Source organism: Camelus bactrianus, chromosome 3, assembly GCF_048773025.1.
Source record: "Camelus bactrianus isolate YW-2024 breed Bactrian camel chromosome 3, ASM4877302v1, whole genome shotgun sequence".
In the NCBI taxonomy this organism is placed as follows: Eukaryota; Metazoa; Chordata; class Mammalia; order Artiodactyla; family Camelidae; genus Camelus; species Camelus bactrianus.
Window position 1 is genome coordinate 90004976 of NC_133541.1, and position 27326 is coordinate 90032301.

General features: G+C 37.2%; 1 protein-coding gene across 1 annotated transcript in view; it reads left to right on the top strand.

The window, feature by feature from the left end:
- Positions 1–27326, top strand: part of PRRC1 (proline rich coiled-coil 1) — an 84052-nt gene that overhangs the window by 2253 nt on the left and 54473 nt on the right. The window contains exon 2 of the mRNA XM_074360601.1: positions 519–587. The gene's annotated coding sequence lies outside the window, so the exon portion shown is untranslated. The remainder of the gene's footprint in view (positions 1–518; positions 588–27326) is intronic.

Sequence of the window (27326 nt, forward strand, 5' to 3'; positions counted from 1 at the left end):
GTGGATGGGTGCTTGTCTATTAACTAAAGACATTGAGCAAACTGCCCTTGTAGGGTCCTCTTCATATTGGTGTCCTAACACTGGGACCACTTATTCTAGTTCGGTATTTAATCCGTGCTTCCTTTTGATATGAACAAATCATAATATATTTTTGAAAAGTAAAAATAAATTAAGACACATTAGGATTTGCTTGATTGTAGCAAGCAAAAAAATGCTTTCAGTATTAAAATACTTCTTTTCCAAAGATGGCTGACTTGCAGTAGTATTAGCCTACCTTGTCATTTATATGACCGAATGTGTTTATAGATTGATGCAATGAACTTAATAATAAAAAAAACTTTACAGTAGTGTTTATTTCTATGTTTGAGGCTACTGTTAATTAAAGAAAAGAAAAAACTTACAGTCTCACTGGAAAAGTTAATATTTTCATGTGTGGTCCCCTAGCACTTTACACATACGTTTAAAAAACGATAACATTTTATTGTATTTAGTTGCTTTTGTATCTGCTTTTTCTTCAGGTGGCTTGTGTTTTAAGGACAGAGGCAACATTTTATTCATATTTGGATCCCGGGATCCCTGGAACTCAGGTTAGTGGCTGAGAATCAGGTCTCTGTAAACAGTTTCAGGTTATATTATGTGGATTTGCTTTTTAAATCTCATCAGCCTGATAATACTTTTCTATAAGTAAAACACTTTTTGAAGATTTCACGTTATAGCACTGTATTCTAGGAATCAAATACGAGTAAAACATTGCTGCTTCTCTCAATAACTGTTGAGGACCTGAATGCCAAGCACAGTAGAGGATGCAGGGAAATAGAAGATGTGAGCTCAAGTAGCTCATTATTTAGTTAAGGGAATAAAGCATCTTATTAGCTGCATGACTTTGGGAAGTTACTTGATTTCTCAGGACCTTGATTTCTATATTATAATATGTTGGAAATAATAGCACCTATTTCAAGTGGTTTTGTGAGAATTTAACATCTTTGTACATACAAAACATTTGCTTTAGTGCCTGACACATAGTGGACAGCTGGTGTTGGTTATCAGAACTATTATGAAAAATTAGCTAATGATATGAGCCGGTTTGCAATAACCAGATAAGTGATGAAGCTGGTAAATCAGAAGTGAACATTCAATGGATATCATAAAAGCTATATGTTCATGTGACCATATCCTGATGTTTTTGTAATGCAAAATATTCCATACAAATTTCATTTCTAGAGGTGTAATTTACGAAAGCAGTAATAATATAATTTCATCTTCCAGTAATATGTTCTCTTCCTAAGATTTGAAAATGATTTTTAAATTTTTGGATGTGGGTTTGTGGGAAGATGGTAACCTTGCCTTATGTTCCATTCTGGAGAATATAGCTGTCCAAAAGCATCAAGGGCTGATCTTGGAAACCTGAAGAGGTTCCACATGCAGTGAGACATTGAGTTCTTGAAAGAAGGTGCAGGTGGAGGACAGAATATAAATGGGAGTAGCTGGGAATTGATGGGGGTGAACTCTGGGGAAGGGAGCATGGGGAAAGCCAGCCCACCTGGGAGACACACAAAGAGAAAGTAAGGGAAGAATGTCCCTGCAGTTTGTGTTGTGCAGCAGTGGGAGAGAATATATATATAATGAAAAAGAATATGAAAATGAATATATGTATGTATGACTGAAACACTATGCTGTATACCAGAAATTGACACATTGTAAACTGACTATACTTCAATCAAAAAATAATGCAAAAAAAAAGAAAAAAGAATTTGCTGGCTAATGAAACATCATTAATGAAATAATATGGAGAGGACCAAAACCTGGTGAAATTTCTGAATTCTAAGGCTATAAAAAACAAACTTAAAATAGTACAAGTAGAATTAACAGACCGCTTACAAAGGAAAGATAATTGGATTGTATAGAGAGAGTGTAGGGTAGGAGCAGAAAGGGTGAGGAGGCCAAGGTGGGAAAGAACAAAAGACTGCCTGACACATTCTCCTACCTGCTCTTCTCCTGCAGCTCTGTCAGGTGCCCCTCTTCCTGGGACATCATGGCTACTTGATAGCAGATTGTTAAGTAGCTCCCATTCTATTCTTCTTGAAATGTCTGACCCAGCTAACATAGACCAGGAAGAGACAGTGGCAACAGGAAGAGAAAAGGGAGACCATGTGACAGACTGGCACAGGATAAGCTAGAAATACCAAAGCACCAGCTTATCATCCTTTATTGAATTGCTATCAAGAAATCAGCAAAAGTGTGTATGGCCATTGGTTTATGGTGAGTTGTACTTCCTCTTATATTGATGGCCTGGACTAATTTACTGATGATAAAGCAGTAGAAAAACCCACATATGCCACAAAGTGGTGAATCTGTCACAGTTTATTTGATGATTGCCATATGATTGACAGGTTTATGGAACAAGTAGTCTTTAAATACCTAAGAGCAGAACCTGAAGTCCATTCATTTCTTGTAACCTCCCTGCATACTCCACAAAACAGAGAATATACTGCAGAACTAATGCCTGAGCCTTTCCATTTTCTAGGCTTCTGCCTAACGGTACAGGCTAGTTTTGCTTTAGCTGCATATTGTACATTAGAACAATTAGGATAACAGATAGAAGTCTAGCCATGATCAGGGACTTGAGACATTGCTTCCCAGGTGTTTAGAATAGAACTTTAGATGCCATGCTGAAATTAAGGTAAAGAATTCAGTGACTGTGGATGAAAGTCGCAGTTTATGGACATAGTAGTCATTCCGTATCACATGCGGGTTCGGAGGCTCAGTGCTAGCATCCATGCTTGAGTTCTGCCAAGCATGCCACATCACAAAGGACCATGAAGAAAGCAGAGTTCCAGTGTTTGGAGTCATGTCGTAAGACTGATTTTGTAGTTAACGAAAAAGAGACTGTCTTTCTTATAATCTATCTCATACAAATGGCTGGTAAACTTGACAATAATAGAGTATTTTATGTTACATAATAATATAATCAGTATATCAACATGCAATTGTAGAGGAAAGCGACAATGATTAAGTATTTTGCTTCAGACTAAGTATTTAAACCTTGTGTGTAATAAAAAAGAAGAGGATTTTAGTTCTTTCTGTACCCCTGATGTTTTGTATCTTAACAAATTATCCAAAACTGGATGGAAGTTAATAAGTCAAGATATCTGATTTAGATATTGTACATTTCTAAATGGGCAAGAATTTTTTATTTTGCACATATTATTTCTAGAGGAGAAAATACAAAAGGAACAACTGTTGTTTTTAAAGAAAAAAGTAAAAAAACAAAAAAAAAAATTTAAATATCCCTATGGTCTTGCTGGCACATTCATGGAATTCTAGTTATTGTTTTTTAAAAGTTTGCTATCATCTCCCAAAATACTGGGGAGACTTCTTTAACTAGTGTTTTTGGAACTGAGAAACTAGTATAAACTCTTCTGCTTCAACATGTTTATAACATCTCTTAGCTCTTAAGCAGTTTGTAAGTAGAGAATGAGCTCAATGTAAAAGGAGGGGGGTTGTTCATTCACATACAGCTTTTCTTAGGCAGAGGGGTCTGGAATAAGGGGAGGCAAATTATAGTCTTCATCAGGAAAGAGGAAAACTTAAATCTTGGCTGCCACTCAATAATCTCTTCTTGAGAAAGGCCTTTCCTACCCTGTGCGGGATAGACCACCATCTTATATCCTTCTCCCTGCTTACTTAGCTTCACATGGCTTAATCCCTGAAGTTAAGTTACTCAGTCTCTTCATTTATTCATTTATTGTTTGTCTTTCTTACTGGAGAGTAAGCTCCATGAGAGCAAGATATTTTCTGCATGGTCCATGGAATGGTTTCAATAAATATGTGTGGATTGAATGAGTGAATAATGGCTTCTGCTAACTTTGGCAGTGCCAGGTTTGGCTTTGTTCTTCCTCAGCATTCTTCTTAGATGACTTGGAAGTGTTGCTCCTTCCATCCCATCCTATATCTGGAGTATTCCATGATGAGAATGGTAAGTTCAGGAAGCTAGTAACCTAAAGGAATATAGAACAACAGTAGCCTGTCTGTCTAGCAACATATTTTCTTATTTTATTTCAAAGCTCAAATCAGTTCTTTGATATTTTACCCACAAAGCTGAAAGCCCCAGCTCCAGAGGTTTGGGATGTCAAGAGCATTTCCACTGAATTTTTCAATATTGGTATTGCCAGGGAGTGCATGTTAATGGGAAATGTTACACTCAACCTCTGCCACTCTTGGCTTTCCTGAGCCCTACATTATAGCTGAGTTGTGCTGTTTGCTGGGCATCACTAAGCCCAGCCCTCACCATCTTCCCTGCCCTTTCCCCCGTCTCTCCTTTTGTCCCTCTGGCTACCTGCGTAACATTTGCTCCATGGCCACACTTCCCGTAGGCTACTCTTAGGTAGTGGCTGAGTGCAGGAAGGAAACCAAGGGCAACCCTTTTCTGTGAAAGGAGGGATTCCTTTGGCCCAAAGTCTCCTCATTGGCCTGAACTAAACTTTCTTAAGAGTATGCTTGCACTCTAGGATCTTCTTACTTTTTCTTCTTCACAGGACCAGACCTGCAGCAGCCTAAAGGGAGTATATGCCCCAGATATACCAAGCTAAAAATCCGCCCCTTGAAATCTACCCTGTGCAGGCATCTGTGTGGTCTGCCTTATGGTGGTGCCCTGCTCTGTTACTTTAAATTCACAGCTCCCTCCTTGGTCTCAGCCTGGTCACCCCAGTAGTATGCTAGTAAATGTTTAACAATCAGCGCTCTGACAAAATTAAAAGGCAGTGATTTGTAGCATTCTCTCATTTCCATGGTGTGACTGACTACTCCCCTCGTGGCCAGTTTGAATCTACCAACAGGACATCACTGAATGTGGAGTTCGGAAGAGATACTCAGTAGTGGGCCATTATGTAGTGTTTCCACAGTAGATGTAAATGACCTCAAGGGCAAAACTATTAGTAAAAGATAGCAAAATAATTAAAATTTCTGAGTTTTGAGTATGTATGACTTTAAAAAATATAATGTATTGAATTGTAGGTTTATTACTTTAATTTTAATAATGGATGTATTTAACAACTGGCTCACAAAACTGAAAATTGAACTATTGGCTCTCACAAGTCCATGTGACTGCTTCAGCACATCTCTAGGTTACCATGTCCCTGCTTTCTGATTGTCCAAGCAGGGAGGTCGTGATCTTTACCACTGACTCATACAGTGTAGGAGCTGGAAGGGAGCTCAGAGCACATTTTCTTGTTCATTTTCATTTTCTATCCAGAAAAATGGAGGTCCAGATAGTTGTACATTCAAGTAAGCACTGAAAATACCATGAGCTGAGTCTCCTCAAATGTGTATATTTCTGTTGTACTTATTTTACTAGAAAAAGATGATAGGACTGCCTTTTAGCAAATCCTCAGATTAATTATTTGGCCATGAAGAAATTCCCCTCGTCAGTGGCTTTCTGATGAAGCCCTGAATTGGAGGATGACTTAATCAAGGGTCCTAGGCTTCATATAATATATAATATCTTAGCATGAGGATTTATTTATGAATTGCCAGTCAGAAAAAAATGTACTTATGCAGGAAGCTATTTAATTACACCATTGTTTATAATATACACAGAGTTCCTTAACCCTGTGTGTGAGTAATAGAACACACTTGAGATTTTTTCCAGGATGGATGCCCAACTGAGACTGTTAAAAATACATCTCTATGTTATAAGAACTGGTTGGACCATTTGTTTTCTTCATATTGCACTAGTTTTAAAAAGATTCACTTGAATATTTCTGCTCACTAAACAGCTGGGCACTGATACACAGAACTTGCTATCCTTTTTGTCTGAATTGTGGCTACAAATTTATTAAGTTAAAAAAAATGTCCTGAATATTTTATTCGTATTGTAGGTAAATTTTATTTCTGGCAGAAAACAAACTAGAGTGGAGTCACCTGACAAAGATGATTTTAAAACCAGAATGAAAAGGCAGGATTTTTCTTAAATGCCTGAGATATTGAAAGAGAAGGTTGATGGGCTAAGTTGAAATGCTGATCTCCAGAAAGAATGTATCATTTTAAAAAGGACAAAAGGAGGGGGAAAAGCTAGGAAAACAGATACAGAGGCTGAAAATATTGCTATTTTCCCTTGCAGAGAAATATATAAGATGATTGCCCATGGATACCCTTAAACCGAGAATGGGGAATGTGTGGCCACATTAATCGCTAGAAAATTCCTTTTGCTTATGAAAAGAGTACCATTTCCTTTAGTAGGGCAACTGATTCTTCTATGAGACCAGCAATACCTGGTATAAATAATATAGGATTTCATTAGATAATGTGGATTGAACAAACAAGTACAAGAACATTATGTGCTTCATTAAGTGCTTTAGACACTGTTACAGCAAAAGTCAATATTAAATATCATGAATAGTAAAAAGCCACAGTGCCAGTAAACAACAGCTTAAAAACTAAGAATAACATGTCAGCACATTTTCGTGAAACTGTGCATTATATGATGCAAGATGAATTTCCTCTTTGGCTAATACTAGCTCTAAGGTAGACTGATTTAAGCCAAGACAGCATCTCTTAGAAAAATTGTGTCACCAACCCAAGGTGATTACTTCAAGGGAAACATTTGCTTGGTATTTATAGCCTTAATTATTCATTAAAACAAAACAAAGCAAAACAAACCTAGACTCACCACTTTATAGTCAGAGCTCTTATATTGTTAGAAATTGATTCAGAGGCAAAGGGAAAACAAAATCTTCCAGGAAAACCTCAGAGAAATCTTGAAAAACCAGCAATTGCTCTGGGAGGCAGGGAGCGCAGTAGCCCTTACCCAGTGACAGAGCTGGCTGGTGACCTCAGCTATTAATGGGTGTGATATACCAGAACTCATATCCTCTGGTTGCAGTGGATTTTTTCTTGACATTTTTACTCACAGCCGCTCTCAGCATCTTGTTACTTAAAGCATGCAAAAGCGGAGACGTTGCTTGTGCACAGCCATTACTTTGTTGATTAGAGGAGGCCAGCGGCATTCCTAAACAGAACTTGAAGATGTTGGTTTGATTTCTCTGAGCTAGTCAACAGAGGATCATCTCACCCTTCTTTGAACTCCTCCCCGACTTCCATCCCACCACCTACAGACCACACCATCTCTTCTGAGTCACACTGCTTTATGCTGCAAAGAAGATTTTGCTAGTCTATTTAAAGAATTCTGATCTTGACTTTATGATTAGTCACAGTCACATTACTTAAGTCAATTATTTATTTTTAATACAGGGATAATCTCATGTCAGCAAAATATTTTTAAATAAATTAAGGAACTTTATTTTTAGAGCAGTTTTAGGTTTACATCAAATTGAGCACAAAGTACAGAGAGTTCCCATGTACCCCTGCTCCTACATGTACAACCTCCCTAATATTGACATCCTGCACCCAAGTGGTCCATTTGTTACAATTGATGAACGTACATTGACACATTATTGTGACCCAAAGTCCATAGTTTACATCAGGATTCACTCTTGGTGTTGTACATTGTATGGATTTTGACTAATGTATAATGACATATGTGTAAAGTCATAATGTATAATTGTAGTATTGTACAGAACAGTTTCACTGCCCTAAAAATCCTCTGTGCTCCACCTATGCATTCCACCTTTCCCACTAATCCCTGGCAACCAATGATCCTGTCACTTTCTCCACTGTTTTGCCCTTTCTAGTATGAGATATAGCTGGAATATTATAGTAGGTGGCTCTTTCAGATTGGCTTCTTTCATGTAAATGGTTCCTCTGTGTCTTTTCGTGGCTTGATAGCTCATTTCTTTTTAGTGCTGAATAATATTCCACTGTGTAGATGTACCAGTTTATCCATTCACCTGCTGAAAGCCATCTTGGTTGCTTGGTTGACGTAAGCTTCAATTCATTTAGATAGATGCCAACGAGTGTAATTGCTGGATTGTATGGCATGTCTATGTTTAGTACTGTAAGAAACTGCCAAATTGTCTTCCAAAGTGGCTGGCTATTTTGCATTGTCACCAGCAATGAATGAGAGTTCCTGTAATTCTACATCTTCACCAGTGTTTGGTATTGTCAGTGTTCCAGATTTTGGCCATTCTAATATACGTGAAATGGTAACTAATTGTTTTAATTTGCAATTCCCTAATGACATAGGATGCTGAACGTCTCTTCATATGCTTATTTGCCATCTCTATAGCTTCTCTGGTGAGGTATCAAGATCTTTGGTCCATTTTTAAAATCACTTGTTTGTCTTCTTATTGTTGAGTTTTAAGAATTCTTTGTATATTTTGGATCAGTCCTTTATCAGATGTGTCTTTTGCAAATATTTCACCCCAGCCTATGGCTTGTCTTCTCATTCTTTGGACATTGTCTTTTGCAGAGCAGAAGTTTTTAATTTTAAATAAAAATTGCAGCTTGTCAATCATTTCTTTCATAGGTCCTACCTTGATGATATCTAAAAAGTCATCATTATATCCTCCAAGGTCACCTAGGTTTTCTCTTATGTTATCTTCTGGGAAGCCTATTGTTTGCATTGTATATTTAGGTCTATGATCCATTTTGATTTAACTTTTGTGAAAGCTGTAATCTTTGTCTAGATTCAGTTTGTTTCTCGCTTGTGGATGTCCTGTTGTTCCAGCACCATTTGTTGGAAAACCTATCTTTGCTCCATTATATTGCCTTCATTCCTTTACCAAAGATCAGTTGACTGTATTTATGTGAGACATCTCTAGGCTCTCTATTCTGTTTCAGTTAATTTATCTGTCTATTCATTCACCAACTTTCTCCATTTCATCTGTAGTTTGGTGTCTGACACTAATTTGGGGGAAATTCTCAGTGATTATTGTTGAAATATTGTTTCTGTTCCTTTCTCTCTTTCTTTTCATTCTGCTATTCTTGTTATGTGTATGATACAATTTTTATAGTCATCTCACAGTTCTTAGATATCCTGTTCTGTTTTTTTCTGTCTTCTTTCTCTTTGCTTTTAAGTTTTAGAAGTTTCTATTGTCATGGCTTCAAGTTCAGAGATTTTTTTTTTCCCCAGCTGTGTTCAGTTTACTGTGAACCTCTCAAATGCTTTGTTCATTTCTGTTACAGTGCTCTTGATCGCTAACATTTCTCTTGCTTTTTAGAATTTCCACTTCTCTGTTTATATTCTCCACCTGTCCTTGCATGTTGTTTACTTTTCCAATAAATCCCTTAACATATTAATGAAAGCTTTTAAAAATTCCAACCTTGGTGCTGTATCTTGACTGTGGTTCTGACGCTTGCTCAGTCTCTTCACACTTTGTTTTTGCTTTTCACTATGCCGTGTAATGTTTCGTTGAAAGATGGGCATGATGTATTGGTGAAGGGAACCGAGGGTAAATTGGCTTCAGTACCGCAGCGGGAGGGGCGGGGGGAGGGGAAGCGTTTGCAGCCCTGTGATTGGCCTCGGCTGTTCACGGGCCTCGTTCCTGGGCTGTGAACTTCACAGGTGCTTCTCAGTGTTCAGGTGGGACAGGCTGGCGAGAGAGAGGGCTGGAGCTGGCTATCTCCCTTCCGCCCAGGTCCATTAGGCTCTGATACAGGCCAGCAGGTTAGGCTCTGGTTAAGGAGTTTCTCCTGAGGTCACGCTGGTTAAGAAGAGCTGCTCTGGCGTTTTTTAAAAATGGCCCCGTACCCGCGCCGGGCTGGGTGCTTGCGGGGTTCCTCCGCTGCCCGTGTGAGAACCTGCCCTGCGCTCCTCCACGTAAAGCTCTCGGAAGCCTGGAGGTCCGCTCGGACTGGGTCCCCTGACGTTTCGGCCTCCCAGACGTGTCCACGCGGAGCCTCCGGGGTGCCGCCCTCGGCGCTGGTTCCCGCAGAGCTTTCTGCTCCGGTAAGTTGTGCTTTTCTTTCTCCACCTGCCTTCAGTTTTGAGAGCAGTGGTTTGCCTGTAATCTTAACGTCTCTGGCGAATTTGAGAGAAGTTGCTGATTTTTTTTTAGTTAGTTCGGCTTTTTACTGGTTGTGAGGGTGGAGTGGTGATTTCTAAGCTCCTTACAATGACGGATTGGAAACTGGAAGTCTGAAATGCCATTTTTATGTCAAGTAAATGATGACTTATAAAATTATGAGTGTGAAATTGCGTTTCAGAATAAACACCTAATGCTTTCCTCTTGCGAAAAGTCCTTCCTTGGTTCAGTACCACCCTAGAAAGGGCCCACGTTGTATTACTGGAAGTTTTTAATGATTAACATTTCAGCTGCTTTCTTTCACTAATAGAAGAAATGTGCACTTTGAAAGTTTCATTTTTAGCATTTCATGTAATGTTTTTATACGTATGGTGCAGAATGAAAAGTTGTATGTTTAAGTTATTTTTACTCTTTGGGAGCTTCTGGTCTAAACTGAATTTTATTCCTTTTCTGTAGCAAGCATTCTTTATGGTGTGTAATGGTAAAGCCAGGAAAAAAGCGTTAACGCGACTCCACAGTCCCTGGTATTCTGAATTCTTAAAAAATTCTAACATATTAAAATGCAACTAGGCATCCTAAGAATAAGGTTCACAGTATTTATTAAAACAGTCATAAAAAATATTGTAAGCAGACATTTCTTTCACTACTTGAGTCAAACTACTGCTTGTTCATTTCAAAGAGTCTAAAATTCATTCAGATTGTACAGTTCTGCACTTTTTTTCCTTCCGTTTTTCTCATCCAAACGTGAATGGAATAATGGCTGAAACCTTTTCTGTTAAGACCCTGCTGGGCAGTAAATCACTTTCTGTTTTAAGCAACAAGTGATTTCATTTGTCTCTAATCAAGGCATCCAAATAGTTGCATAAGTTGGTAAGAGAAACCCAAGAGGAATGGGACTGCTGTTAAATACTGCTGTTAACCTTTATTTCTCTGTGATTATTTTCAGATACCAATGTCTCATTACATTTTTAAAACTGAAGTGTAATTGATTTACAGTGTTGCTCATTACTTCTTTTTAATTTTATTTTTTATTGAAGTGTAGTTGGTTTACAATGATTTTAGATTGATTTACAATTTTCAGGTTATAGCCAAGCAATTCAGCTATACATATACATATGTTTTTTTCAGATTCTTTTCCATTATACATTATTAAAAAAAACTGAATATAGTTCTCTGTGCTATACAGTAGGTCCTTGTTGTTCATCTATTTTATATATAGTAATGCATATCTGTTAATCACAGACTCCTAATTTATCCCTCCCCTGACCTTTCCTCTTTGGTAACCATAGTTTGTTTTCTATGTCAGTGACACTAGTTACTTTTTGATACTTGCTATCATCTCTGCTTGTGCTACCTGAGAATGTTTTGTCCACATTCAGCATCATATGTGATCTATCCTAAGTTTTAAAGCATTTCCCTGGCTTAAATGAAAATGGAGTATGGTCATTTATCACTTTTGAAAGCTAAAGATTTTTTCACAGTCCTTCAGCACATCAGTGAGATGGGGCTAGATGTTTTCACATCTAGTCCACAGCTCAGAGCTTTCACTGGAGTGTAATGCATTATCATGTCCACACAGATATAATGCCCTATGGCTTTGCTATTTGTTTTTTTCTTAGCCTTTTAAAGTTTCTGTGAGGCAGTCAGTATGAAAGGCAGGAAGTCCAGGGTCATAACTGGGCAGTGTCCATTGAAGGGCTTTGAATTCTCCTGGATCAAACTTCAGACAGAAGCCAAATGGGTTATGCAAGAAGTGGAATCCTGCCTCAATACAAGCTTAGGGAGGGGTAGAAATTCTGCCAAATTTGGTGGGAAGAACCTAAGCTCCTACCATAGATTTTTATCTAAGCCAAGGAGAAACTCACATGGATTAATAACCCAGTTTGCGCAGGTGTGCCATGAACATCTGTTGTGTGCTCTCTAAACCAGCAAACACTCATATGTATGGCTCCTGGTCAGAGGAGACTCAGAAGGAAACTGCAGCTTGCCTTGAGTTTAGCTCAGGTCAGTTGCAGCTTAGCTACAATCATGTGTGTCTGAACTGGAATGGGTTATGAAGGTACATTTGGATCTGAAGAGTTTCCTAGATGTCTGGCCTTTGTGATAGTTGCAAATTTTTAATAAGGGGCAATTAATTGGCAGTTTCTAACATTCACTTTTTAGAAGCTAAGGTTTAAGATTTGATTTTACAGCAACTGTCTCCTTTTTATGTTCCCATTGGCAATATGAAAGTTAACATTCATCTCTAAACCTACTAATCTCTTCTTATCCTGAGAGAAATAAACCAATAAGCCTGAATAGAGATTCTCTAAAATGGTCTTAGAGATGCTCAATTCATGGCCTTGACAAAAAATGTAATTCAGCTCTCAGGAAGGCAGTCACAGGGTCCAGAATGAAAAGGGGACCTCAAGTCATTTAAGGAAAGGTTACAACTCCCAAGAGCTGATGCGACACTGATTGTATGTTCCCATGACATTTACGACTGAGGGTGTCTCACAGGGATTGTAACTTAGAGCATATACCGTCAAATCAATTGTTGTAAGATTGGTAAGCATTTGTTGCAGGTGATAAGCTGGTAAGAATTATCACATAAGATTATTTACCTGGGCTTACAATATGTTTTAAATATAACTCTTTTATCTTATTTTTCCTATGACTGTTTATATTTTTATTTCTGTTTACTAATTAGTGCTTGCTTATTGTGAGTTGTTCAGTCCAGAAATAGGTTTTGTAACATGCCATCAGGTTGCAAACATTTGTGTATGCACAGAAAAGTTCTGGAAGGACATGCAACCCGTTGTGGTTGCTTCTGGTGAAAACACAGTCATTTGGTCTGGAGCAGGAAGGGAACTTTCTTTTCATTATATACACTCTATTGATTTTTGTTCACCATGTCAAAATATTAGGTTTGCAAATTTTAAATAAGAAAACGATGGATAAGGGGGACATCATAGGTGCACACGAGAAGCTTATAGGCTAATGGAGGAGACAAACATTGACTTCAAAATTACAATGAGATGTGAGAAATGACAAAAAGAGATTTGTGCAGGTGGAGTGAAGAGAAAGTACCTATGGCAGCTTTTTTTTTCTTTTTTTGGACGCAGAGTTGATTTATACAATACTGTATTAGTTCCTGGTATACAACATAGTAATTCGGTATTTTTATAGATTATACTCCATACAAAGTTCTTAAAAAATACAAACTCTGTTCCCTGTGCTGTGCATTACATCCTTGTAACTTATTTATTTTGTACCTGGTAGTTTGTACCTCTTAATCCTCTTCATCTGTTTTGCCCCCCCCCATCCCTTTTCCCTCTGTAATCGCTAGTTTGTTCTCTGTATCTGTGATGCAGGAACTACTTACTTACAAAAATAGGAGAAAGTATTGCATGATGGGACCCCCCTTTTCTATTAGCATCCAGCTTCTTTGGAAAATAATCCTAATTTTCCAATTTGAAACATGGAATTCTGTTGTAGCAAAAACAGAATCTGATGAACGAAGGAAGCAAATGCAAGCAAAAACCCAAGAGGAATTGTTTCAAAATAGGGTACACCATTCTCACTGTGGGGAAGAATCATTCTTTAATACAGTCCTCTGATTATTGTTCCCTTTCTTCCCTTTTATTTCTGGTCATCTTCTAGGTGGGTTGAGAACTATGTTCATGGTTTGCTGCTATCAGAAAGTAAAATGAATATGTCCATGAGTTTGGTCATGGACTGTGTTTTTATTTTAACTGAATTCTCCCATCTAGAGTGATGGCCTGACCCGATGGCTCTATCTCTGTGGCAGTGGCTTTGCCAGCATGTGACACAATGGCAACAGTGCCATGGCAGTCAAGCTGAAGGCCATTTGCACAGTGTGACATGCCTCATTGCTTTGTCCAGTTGCAGGGGCTTTGATGATGTGATTCATTGTTAGAAACAAGGGGCTACTTCATCTTGACGTGGATAAAATGGGCGAATTACTGAAAAGCTCGAAGGAGTTAAGTTTCTCACAATAAACAGTCTGGGAAACACTGGCAACAATATAATCCTTTAGAAGCATGTTGATCTTCGGGTTTCTGTTCATTGTCCTCTGGCATTTGGAATCCCATGCTTCTGCCAGAAAAAGAAAAATATGGAATGTTTTAAATGTATGAAACATAATAGCTTATTATAAGGGGGAAAGCACTGTGTTTGTAGGTTCCCACTTGACAGATTTTCCTCGAAAGTTTTGGAAATTTCATGTTGAACTTGAATGCCTTTGATTCTAATATGTACTTCAAAGTCTCTGCATCTCTGCACTGTCACAAAAAGATGCTTGATTGGTTTTGATTTCTTGGCACATCTCGTTGCGCTTTTTCTTCTCTTACAGTCTAAGAAATGTTTGAAAATAAATTTATTTTCCATACTAAGAGTTTAAGCCCAATTGTTACTAGGAAAAATAATTCCATTAATTAATATAGTCAAAACGAATGGGCAAAAAATCCAACTACCTGTTAGATGAGTCCTCCTCTGACCCCTCTAAACTTTCTAGTTGATAAAAGTAGAAAATACGTACAGTGGGCAGTTCAGACAATGGTTTCCTGTCATTTAACAGCCCATTTGCAACAAAAGCCAAAGAAAAAAGGGAAATAAAGTAAATGGGGATTTACAAAGCTTCTGGATATAAGTGAGAATTATATCAGCATTACATTTGGAATCTGGAAATTCTACATTTCCAGAAAGATTTTTCACTTAAAGGTTGTAAAAATGACAATTAGAGGAGGAGGGTATAGCTCAGTGATAGAGCGCGTGCTTAGCAAGCATGACCAGTACCTCTGTTAAAAATAGTAATAAACAAACAAATAAATAAACCTAATTACCTCCCCCCCAATTTTTTTAAATGACAAACCCCAGTTAGAATTACTAACATTTTATACTACTGTTTCTAATAGTAGAAGACTTCCATTTCCGTATGAAACTACAGCTCTTTCTGTATTCCACAGAACACAGAGTTTAGATGATGTTAAAAAACCACGTTATTGTACTATTATTTTATCATCATCTCAACTACCTATGAGCACATCATAACAGTACAAAAAATGTCACCTGATCTGTGGTAGAGGAATATAAATTTCAACTTTATTCACACCAAGAATTTAATACAGTAGTAGAAGAGGTTCTTAGGTTTTAATCCTCCTCTCTGTAGAAACGATTTTGCACTGATGTTGAATAACTGTTTGCTTTGAGAGTGTGTACTGATGCTGACTGTCCTCTGTCTGTATGATGTGCTTTGTGAATTTTCTGCAACCGATTCGTGATCCAGATTGGCTTTCCGTTACCAAGCTATATGCTAATTCCTTCTGTGATGGACTGTTGTCTTGATAAAATGAAAAATCATTTTAATATTGACTTCAGTAAGACACACACTGAAGACAAATGGGCCCCCTAAGGATAAGACCATGGTCTTCAAAGCCAAGTGCAAATGAACTTCAAATCATTGTGCCTTCTATCACTAAGGGCAGTAAGAGCTAAACGTACTTCCCTTAAATGCATCAAAGGTAATTTGATAGTTTACATCAAGGTTTTTGCCAAGTTTCTTTCCTACCCAACCATTAATCTATTAATCGATGCCCTTTGACAAACGTTTAGCTCAAGGTCAGTTTCCCATCTTCTTGTTATAAGAACCCTCTCCAGCTTGGTACTCCCAATACTTAACCCAGTGCCTGACAAGTCGTAGTTTATCTTTGTAGCTACCAGCATATGTGCTAGACATTGTTCCAAACTCCACGTGTATTAACTCACTTAAATCACAGTAAGGAGAATTTATGGTCGTAACTATTATTACCCATTTTACAGATAACAAAGCAGAGAGGTTAAATAACTTGACCAAATTCATCTTACTAGAAAGTGGAGGAGCTAGCCTTTAAACTCAGGCAGTCTAGCTCTGAGTCCTGTGTTCTTAGCCACTCAGCTATGCACACCCAAGCAGTGTTAATTTCACAGGCGTGGCTGAGCTGGTTGAGTGCTTTCACAGATAACCTGACCAAAATGCTGAAAGGGGGATGAGGAAACTTGCTCGTCTGACGAGATCTGGTGACACAACAGATATGGGAGCTAAATTATGTTTTCCTCACTGATTTCTTTTATGCAACTTTAAATTAAATCCCAAGGAGATGGTACATGTGTGGTATTCTTTTGTATGTGTGTGAAGTAGTCTCAGTTTATGACATTCTCCTAGAATGTCACGTGCAATTTAGGTTTGCTATTTTCATCATTAAGTTTATTTCTCTTTAAATGAAAGATTCATTTTAGCATTCAATTTAATTAAGAGTGAGTGTGTAATTCATTTTATGGATAAGTAAAGTGAAGAGAAGTTAAGGCTTTTAGCAGGTGTCTAACATTTAATGCAGTATTTTTTCCACTTCCCTCTGTTTATAGGTAATACTGTATTGAGGACTTGGCTATGGACACATGTCCTTTTCCTCAAAATCCTAAGTAACCCAGTAGCTCTTATGAAAGTGGGCCATGCTATGTCATAAGGCAGATATTAAATAATATTCAGGGATGGGAATGCTTCTTTCTTTCTAAAGGAGTAGGGTGTGGGAAGAAATACCCAGAAGAACATCTCCCAGGATGGTTCCTGAAGAATGAGTGGAACATGGACTTAAACAGAGATACAGAAGACCGCTCCAGGTAGAAGGAATAATCAAAGTAGGACCACTCTGGGTCCCAAAACATTGTAGACTTAGCTAACATAGATACTCTCCTGCTATCAACACATGAAGATTCTGGAGGAAAAAAAATAGGGAAATAATGTAAATACATGGCTGATGATGCAAGAGGAAAAAAGGAGTGGTAGGGGACAATCCTCCTGGTATCAGAATGAAGAGTTCTTTGAAAGGCAGACCAGTAGAGGTGGAGACTACTACTGCTGGGGTCAGGAGGTGGGACATCAGACCCACAATTAGGTCTTATAGGTTTGGAAGCTGAAGACTTGATGTCCAGGTAGAAACAGGAGTGAAAGCTCTAGTCCCCCATGGAGATGTGAACTGAAAATGTGCATGATGATAGAAAGGGCTGTTGGCTCCCTGACGGGAGGTTGGGAAGATGACATCTATAGGACCAAGGATGGGGAAGAATGTTTAGAGCAATGCAAAGGAAAAAAATCTCCAGAAAAAAAAAATGTATATAGGTCATTGGGTGAGACAATCATCAAAGTTGAAAATTTGATGTTAAAAATTATTCAGTGGCTAGTGATACCTTTAGGTTACCACATACTGTAAAAAATCAGTACTCTTCCGGAAGGTCACTTCCACAACCCAAGTCACATAGGATTAAAGATAAAACAATTAAATATTAGATATTAGTGATTAAACAATTCTTACTGAAGACACACTGATGACAAATATTACCAAACAAATAAGGAAATGATATCGTAGGTGAAAATCAGCAAACCCAGTAAACAGAAGAGTAACACTTCCAAGAATTTGAGTTAATGAAGCTGTCTGAAAAAGAAAACAAAATGATTATGTTTATGTTAAATAGAGGGGTAAACAAAGGAATGGAATCCATAAGGAGAACCAACACATCAAGACAAAAGAAAAAGATTTGAGAAAGAATAAAATGAAGTTTCTAGACATGAAGCATGTAGTCCTTGAAACTATCAGGGTTAAACAGCAGATTACACACAGTTGAACAGGAATCTGTGGCAGCCTTGAAACTGTGCGAGTCAGCTCTGCTGGGGGGAGTGTGATTGAGGAGTGACGCCAGGTGCTTTGCTCTGAATCCATCCTTACCTTCAGGCAGAGGCCATGCTCCCAACAGCCTGATCCAAAGCAGTGACTGAGTGCACTAGGGATCCTAAGGCAGACTGAGTCCTTTAAGACTCAGGAGTCCTCTGATGATTGGCTGTGCCCCAAGACTCCCCACTGGTTTGGCTGAAACTTCTAGGCAGTTTAAGACAGTGCTTACCCAACACTCCTTCCTTCCCCATCTCCTTCGCTGGAGTCAGACCTCTGTCACAGTCTCACAGCTTCCTACCTCCAGCCCCTTTCTTCTTTCTTCACCATCAGTTCCCTCAATAAATCTCTTGCTGTCTAATCCCATCTTGGTGTCTGCTTCTCAGGGGACCAAACAAATGCAGAAGAAGATCTGAAACATAGATCTAAGACAAAGTATCAAGAATGCAAAACTATGACATAAACTGTCATCTAAAAGTGAGGGCAAAATAAATCATTTTAGTTAAAAAAAACAAAAATAAGACATTTTGCTCACAGATCCTATTTGCTAATGTAGTTCAGGAATAAGAACATTGAATGCAAAATGAAGGAATGGGTTCTAGAATCAATAGTGATAAATATGTGTATATTTTAAAATAAGAATGAAATATGTAAACAAGTGATAGAATTAATGAGATTTTTTCTGAATAACCAAAAATACAAGGTCAAAATAACATGGAAGACGGGAGGATAGATAGTTAAATCGTTCTATGAAACTTTTATTATTCAGGAAGCAGATGAATGTATATGAATAAGTTTATCCTTTTAAGTCAAGCAGGCATAAAAAATAAAGGTAGGATTTCTTATTAACATGCCAGTTTAAACATGCATTTAGCACCACTTATTTCCCAAATCCCATTAAAGTGGCAATAAATGAGTAAGAAAGAAATAAGCCCACAAGAAAAAAGAAAACAGAAGATGGGATGGCAGCAGACAGCCTGTGTTTAAAAGAAAAAAGGCGGAGGGGGCAGGGGTTATGGTATGAACTAGAAGAATATATCAGAACAGCGAAAAAGGAAATGCAGGAGTCCTAAATAGGTGAAGCCTATAGAAACAATCTGATTCAGGTCACAGGGTGAGGAAAGGCCAAAGAATTCAAGGTGACAGGTTTTGCTAAAGTGGAGCTGGAGGGCAGGGAAAGTAGGAGGATCGATTGAAAGTGCAAGAAATAGTTTGAACCTCAGATCATCTCCATGCTATAAACGAAGTGACTGCGTTGCCCTCACCACAGCAAAAATAAGAAGTGTTTTCTGTGAAGACACTGACCTTATGAGAAGTTCTGGTGCAATGCATGCTGGTATAACTAAGAGCAGGATGAAGGTGCTAAACTGAAACAGGGCAGTCAAGCCCTGCAGCCTCCCTCCTCAGCTGTCTCCTGTCCCTGAGCTCACAGAGGGCTGAAAGGCAGGCTGATTCACTCAGGTAGATGACACCCACTCCTCGTTGAAACTGACCAGCTCAAGAGAACAGAACAAAGCAAATAAGCAAAAGCAACTGTGGATCCTCTCTCATTTGAGGGTGTTCCACATTCCAGCTAGCTTCTGAAGGGCCTTGTTCTTAAGTATGAATAGACAGCCCGTGATCATTAGACATTAAAGGAAAACCTCCAAAGTACAGTAAAAAAAATAACTGAATAAGCAGGGAAAAAAGGAATTTGGAAGATGGAGCAAATAATTTGAACATAACTTTTATCTTTCATGGAATATTAATCAGTTATTATATCCTTGAAGTAATAAGACTTTTTATTGAAAAGTTAGAGAATACAAAATCATTGGAAAGGAAAGTTATGACTGCAGAAACAAAAATTTTAATAGAACAGTTGGAATACAGAGTTCAAAAAAGATTCCAGAAAATAGAACAAAACTCTAACAGATCACTCCTCAAAAAAAATAAATAAATAAACCTAATTAGGGGGGAGGGTATAGCTCAAGTGGTCAAGCGCATGCTTAGCATGCATGATGAGGTCCTGGGTTCAATCCCTAGTACCTCCTCTAAAAATAAATAAAAAATCTAACAGATTGGCAATAGGAGAGAAAGATAAGAAAATTAGGCCAGTTCAAGACCTCTATCATCCAAATTAACAGGAGCTTTAGAAAAAGAGAACAGGAAACCTGGGGAAGAGAGTATCAAAGACATAATACCAAGAAATTTGAGGCTCCAAGGACCTGAGATTCCAGATTGAAGATGCTCCACTGAGTGCACATCAGAATAAGTGAAAAGAAAAAGTCTGTTATGAAAGCACATCACTGTGGAATATCAGAACATGAGTGATTAAGACAAACTTAAAATTTTCCAGGAGAAATCACAGAATCAGACAGAGAACGACACTGCACTTGTCAGCAGAAATATTGGGATGTGTGAGGCAACAGGAAAATGCCTTTGAGAGTCTAAGAATGATTTTCAATTTAGAATTTCATGCCTGCATATCCAGCCGAATAATCAAGTATGAGAGGAGGATAAATATATTCTTAGACATGCAAGTTTGGAGGAAAATCTGCCTCCCAGGCACTCCCTTTTTAGTAATCTACAGAAGGATATATTCTCTCAGAACAAGCTGGTGAAGTAGGAAATGAAAAGTCATAGGGCCTGGGGGTAGGGGGCAGGAGAGCCGGTATAGCAATATCAGGATAATCAGGAAGAGGAAATACCAGGAGGATAGGGTAGTAAGTAAGCAGAAAGTGTTTAGAATAAAATGTTTTAAAAGTAGCATAAAAATGTTATTTAGAAATACGAAAACAATTATTCAAAGAGCTGAAAATGTTCAAAGAGCAAAGTTCCATTCCTTTTTATGGCTGAGTAGTATTCCATTACTCAGAAATACACCGCATCTTTATCCATTCATTGGTTGATTGACACTTAGGTTGCTTCCGTGTCTTTGGTATTGTAAATAGAGTTGCTATGAACATTAGGGTGCACGTATCTTCTCGAATTAGTATGTCTGTTTTTTTTGGATGTATACTCAGGAGTGGGATTGCTGGGTCATATTCCATTTGCAGCAACATGGTTGGACTTGGAGAGTATTTTACTAAATGAAATAAGTGAGACAAAGACAAATTCTGTATGATGCCACTTATGTGGAATCTTAAAAATACAACTAACTAGAGAATAAAACAAAAAAGCGGACTGACATAAAGAACAAACTAGTGGTTACCACTAGGGAGAGGGAGGTAGTTAAAAAAAAAGGGGGGGGGTATTATGAGATTATATGAATTCATGTGTGTGAAACTTTTCAAAATTGTAAAGCACAACAGAATTTTAAAGATCTTTCTATGAAAGAAGGAAAAAAAGTGTTCAAAGAGGTTTCTTTTGGGCAGTGAAATTTAAAAATAGGAAGGCTGGGCCTCTTCCTTTTCATCATAAGTCTAAACACAAAAGCTTTGACTTTTTAAACTTGTATTTAAGAACACAAACCTTTTTTAAAATTGAAGTACAGTCAGTTACAATGTATCAATTTCTGATATACAGCACAATGTCCCAGTCATGCATATACATATATTAATTCCATTATTCATCTTTATATTCTTTCTCATTAAAGATTATTACAAGATATAGAACATAGTTCTCTGTGCTATACAGAAGAAACTTTTTTTAAAATCTGTTTTTATATGTAGTGGTAAACATTTGTCAATCTAAAGCTCCCAAATTTATCCCTTCCCACCCCCTTTCCCCAGTAACTGTAAGATTGTTTATTATGTTTGTGAGTCTGTTTCTGTTTTGTAGGTGAGTTCATAGTGTCCTTTTTTTTTAGATTCCGCATATGAGTGATATCATATGATATTTTTCTTTCTCTGTCTTCACTTAGACGATTTCCATGTTACTGAAAATGACATTATTTTTTATGGCTGAGTAGTATTCCATTGTATAAATATACCACAACTTCTTTATCCAGTCATCTGTCAATGGACATTTTGGTTGCTTCCATGTCTTGGCTATTGTACATAGTGCATGTTTTGTAGTTCTCCATGTATTAGTCTTTCACCTCCTTGGTCAGATTTATTCCTAAGTATTTTATTGTTTTGGATGCAATTTTTAAAAAGGGGTGTTTCTTTACTTTCTTTTCCTGCTAATTCATTGTTAGTGTAAATAAAGAAATGCAATTGATTTTTGTATGTTAATCTTGTGTCCTGCTGCCTTGCTGAATTCTTTTATCAGCTTTAGTAGTTTTTGTGTAGAGCCTTTAGGGTTTTCTATACATAGTATCATGTCTTCTGCACATAATGACAATTTTACCTCTTCTGTTCCAGTTTGGATTTCTTTTATTTTTTTTTTTTCTTGATTGCTGTGGCTGGGACTTCCAAGACTATGTTGAATAGAAGAGGTGAGAGTGGGAGATTTCTTGTTGTTGCAGATTTCACTGGGGAGGCTTTCAGTTTTTCACCATTAAGTACTATGCTGGCTATCAGTTTGTCATAAATAGCTTTTATTATGTTAAGGTATGTTCGCTTTATACCCACTTTGTTAAGAGATTTTATCATAAATGGGTGTTGAATTTTATTAAATGCTTTTTCTGCATCTATTGAAATGATCACATAGATTTGGTCCTTTCTCTTGTTGATGTGGTGTATCACATTGATTGATTTGTATATGTTGAGCCATCCCTGTGTCCCTGGGATGAATCCGACTTGATCATGGTGTATGATCTTTTTTATGTGCTGTTCGATTCTGTTTGTTAATGTTTTGTTGAGGATTTTTGCATCTATGTTCATCAACGATATTGGCATATAATTTTCTTTTTTGGTAGTGTCTTTATCTGGTTTTGGTATTAGGGTGATGGTGGCTTCATAGAATGAGTTTGGGAGTACTCCCTTCTTTTCAATCTTTTGGAAGTGTTTGAGAAGTATTGGTATGAGTTCTTTGTATGTTTGGTAGAATTCCCCAGTGAAGCCATCTGGTCCTAGACTTTTGTTTGTATGGAGGTTTTTTATTGCTAATACTGTTTCATTTCTAGTGGTCAGTTTGTTCAAGTGGTCTGTTTCTTCTTGATTCAGTCTTGCTGGACTGACTGTATGTTTTCAGAAAGTTGTCCATTTCTTCCAGGTTGTCCAGTTTGTTTCCATATAGTTGTTCAGAAAATTAACCTTTTTGATTAAGTGAACCTACAAAGTATAGAAAGAACATCAGTGAGGGTTGCAGTCATTGAAGTGAAGAAAAGGAAAGAAGTTTTGATTTATCTATTTTATCACAAGAAAGGAGAAAAAAGAAGCATAGCAAAGTCCTAAAAATGAATGCACAAAGATAGAAGTAAATCTAAAATCTAAAATAAACAATAATAAAATTGATTATACTTGTCAGATAAAAAGAGTTTCATATTGTATAAAATAGTAGCTCCATCTCTTGCTTAAAAGAGGCATCCTTAAAGCATGATAATGAAAGAAGGTAGAAATTTCAAAAATGGAAAAAGGTATGTCAAAAAAATACTAATCAAAAGAAAGTTGTTATGATGTTAATGTCAAACAAAATAGACTGTGAGGCAAAAGATTCATTAGAGACAACTAATTCCTAAATGTGGGTAAAATAATCTACCTAGAAGTCATGATTCTCAGTCCCTGTGAGCCTAAAAGTGTGAGCTGAATTCGTATAAAGAAAAATGGAACAAATTTGGAGAAAAAGTGGAAAATGTCAAAAGTTGGGAAAAATATAATATGTTTTAAAAATATAGCAATCTAGGGCTAATCTTACATGAGAGTGTATGTGTCTAGATACACATAATATAGATACATGTATAGAAATGGATAAAGTTACAGTTATATTTGTGTCTTTATATGTGATTTATTGAACTGTTAAGTTGGTTTTTATAAAGTGTAAGGAGAAACTAGCTAATCTTTCAACTTGTCAGGACTTTGCTCCTGAAGGCAGTCTTGACAAGTTCAACTCTTTCAGTCATTTTTGGGAAATAAAAGCATAGTGCAGTCCAGGAGAAACAACTCTACCCTCACTCAGTGTTGGATGCCATCCTTCCCCAGCTCAGCTCTCATGGGTGTAAAAGCCACAAGGAACCAGGATGTGGTTGGCTTCTCTCCTCTACCTTGGAATACTCCCATCTTCTCTTTCTAGATCTGTTTTTGGCCCATGGGGAGAGGAGGCAGGGGATAAAAAGGGATTTAGGAAAAGGAAACAATCTTTCAAGGCTCACAGTGTTATTACAATCTGGTATGAAGCTTTGCTTTGTAGACCCCACCCAAATTCTGGCTCTTTCTTTTCAGAGACACTTCCATGAGGTGTTTTTTGGATTTGTTTTTTTTTTTTTTTTTAAGAGACCCCTTATTATTGGCAGTTTATAAATCCCTGGATTGGCTACTGACTTCCAACAGTCCATCCTTCTGTTTTAGTCACCTCATCCTTCCTAAGTCATGCTCTTGGGAGTATCTCCTTTCCAAGCATCCATAAAATCCTGAGAGAACTGTCCATCCATTTTGCTAACAGATTCTGAAAGTACAGTCCATATCCAGGCACACCTCCAACCAGGCTGTCACCTTTACAACTTTTATTCACAAATCATGTACCAACTACAGTGTCCCCAAATTCTAGGGAACACCTGTCTAGCTCTCTGACTGTTTTTTTTGAAATGTGCTCCTTGATTAAAATGAGAATAGCATTAGCACCACATCTGGAAGCAGAGGAGAAACACCAGGGCTCTCCACCTCTCTAAAGAAACATTTCCTCCTTGACCTCCTCAACAACATGTGAACAGCCCCCTAGTCTAGTCTCATGCACTCCTGAAGTGAGTGAAAATCTGAGGGTTGCATAACTCATCTCACATTTTCTTAGAATGCCTAGCTAAGATGCACGTTGACACCTCTGCAACTTCTCGAAAACACCAAGACAACAATAAAAAAGTCATAGTTAACATCCTTTTTCACATACACACACACCACCCAGTGCTCGTAATTTAAATTCTGTAAGAAACCAGAGCACAAGTCTCAAAGCATATCAGAGAACTAACATGATGCAGACTGTGGTCTTATCTCTCAGCCCAAGGAAGTTAGATATCAACTAATGTAAATATAAAATCTTCATAGACTGGAAATTTAAAAATACAATTCTAAAGGAGCCATGGGACAAGGAAGAACAATGAAGCTAGAAAATAATTAGAGCATAATTAAAAAGAAAATCCTTGTCCCCAAATGTGTGCACCTAAAATGTAACTTAAAGGGAAACTTTAATGTATATAGGAGGAAAAAATTTCACCTTTACAAAGCAAGGATTTTAACCATTGCTAGATGTCCACAGAATGTTGCTTATAGATTTGATTTTATTACATAATTTGTCTAATGATAGTCACTCTTTGTGACCTTTTAGAAAAACAATTCTTACTTTAATTTTTGAGGATATCTAAAGTAACTTCTTTTAAAAAGATCGTGGTGCATTCAGGGTCTGGAAGTCTTAGATGGCAATCAAGTGCTGCAAAGCTCAGAAAAAACGTTTTCTAAGTTTTGAGCTCCCTCTACCGACCCAAAGAAAAAATTCGCAGAAACAATAAGAAACTTCATTTAGGTAATAAATATAATAAATACTACTGTTTAAAAATTAAAAAATAGCTGTTTAAAAATTCTCAGAACTATTCTTATTGCTGCCTCACTTTAAGTGGAGCTCCCATGCTGGTGAAGAATTGATGTGTACCCAGTGTTACTGCGGGAATAGCCTCTCCATCTCACCTGCATTACTGATAAACCATACATTATCTCGCCCCCTAGTGGAAGTTTACAAAAATGACACAAATATTTTTTCAAACTAAGAGGTTAGATTGTTAAATCCTGTAATTTATATAGCTCTGGTTGAGGCTCTCAGTATTATTTAGTCCAATTGATCATTTTATCCTTGAGGAAATGTAACAAACTTATTTATGACAAGAAGAGAATGTCAATGAGTATATGTTGATAAACTTTTTGTTTCTAAATGCTTCTAGGTTGCTTATTTGATTAACACATATTTAACTAATGAAGTCAATTTTTCTTTTTGTATGTATATATTTTTATTGAAGTATAGTCAGTTTACAATGTGTCAATTTCTGACACACAGCACAGTGCTTCAGTCATATGTGAACATACATATATTCATTTTCATACTTTTTCACCATAAGTTATAAGATATTAAATATAGTTCCCTGTGCTATACAGTATGAATTCATTTATCTATTTTGTACATATTGGTTAGTATCCCTAAATCTTGAACTCCCGATTTATTCTTTCCCACCCTCTTCCCCCACTGGTAACCATAGCTGTTTTCTATGTCTGAGTCTGTTTCTGTTTTGTAAGTAAGTTCATTTGTCTATTTTCTTTTTAGATTCCAAAAATAAGTGATACCATATGGTATTTTTCTTTCTCTTTCTGGCTTACTTCACTTGGAATGACAATCTCCAAATCCATCCATGTTGCTGAAAATGGCATTATTCTTTTTTATGGCTGAGTAGTATTCCATTGTATAAATATACCACAAGTTCCTTATCCAGTCATCTGTTGATGGACATTTAGGATGTTTCCATGTCTTGGCTATTGTAATTAGTACTGCTGTGAACATTGGGGTGCATGTATCTTTTCAAAGTAGTTTCCTCTGGATACATGCCCAGGAGTGGGATTGCTGGGTCATGTGGTAAGTCTATTTTTAATTTTTTAAGGAATCTACATACTGTTTTCCATATCTGCTGCACCAAACTACATTCCCACCAGCAGTGTAGGAGGGTTCCCTTTTCTCCACACCCTCTCTAGCATTTATCATTTTGGGCTTTTGAAAAATGGCCATTCCGACTGGTGTGATGTGATACCTCATTGGAGTTTTGATTTACATTTCTCTGATAATTAGCGATATTGATCATTTTTTCATGTGCCTATTGACCAGTTGTATGTCTTCACTGGAGAATTAATTGTTTAGGTCTTCTGCCCATTTTCAGATTGGGTTGTTTGGGCTCTTTTGGTTGTAATTATTAAGTTGTATGAGCTGTTTATATATTCTGGAAATAAAGCCCTTATCAATCTCAGTTTTTGCAAATATTTTCTCCTATTCCATAGATTGTCTTTTTGTTTTGCTGGTGGTTTCCTTTACCATGCAAAAGGTTATAAGTTTAATTAGGTCCAATTTGTTTATTTTTGCTTTTATTTCTGTTGCCTGGTTAGACTGCCCTAGGAGAACATTGCAAAGGTTTATGTCAAGAGAATGTTTTCCCTATGTTTACTTCTGAGGGGTTTATCATGTCTTGTCTTATTCTTTAAGCCATTTTGAGTTTATTTTTGTGTATGATGTGAGGGAGTGTTCTAACTTCATTGATATACATGCAGATGTCCAGTTTTCCCAACATCATTTGCTGAAGAGACTGTCTTTACTCCATTGTATATGTTCTTGCCTTCTTTGTCAAAGATTAATTGACCAAATGTTTGTGGGTTTATCTCTGGGCCCTCTATCCTGTTCCATTGATCCATATGTCTGTTTTTGTACCAGTACCATGCTGTTTTGATGACTGTAGCTCTGTAGCATTGTGTGAAGTCTGGGAGGGTTATTCCTCCAGCTTCATTCTTTTTCTTCAGTATTGCTTTGGCAATTATGGGTCGTTAGTGATTCCATATAAATTTTAGGATTATTTGTCCTAGTTCTGTGAAAAATGTCCTGGGTAATTTGACAGATATCACTTTAAATATGTACATTGCTTTGAGTAGTATGGTCATTTTAACAA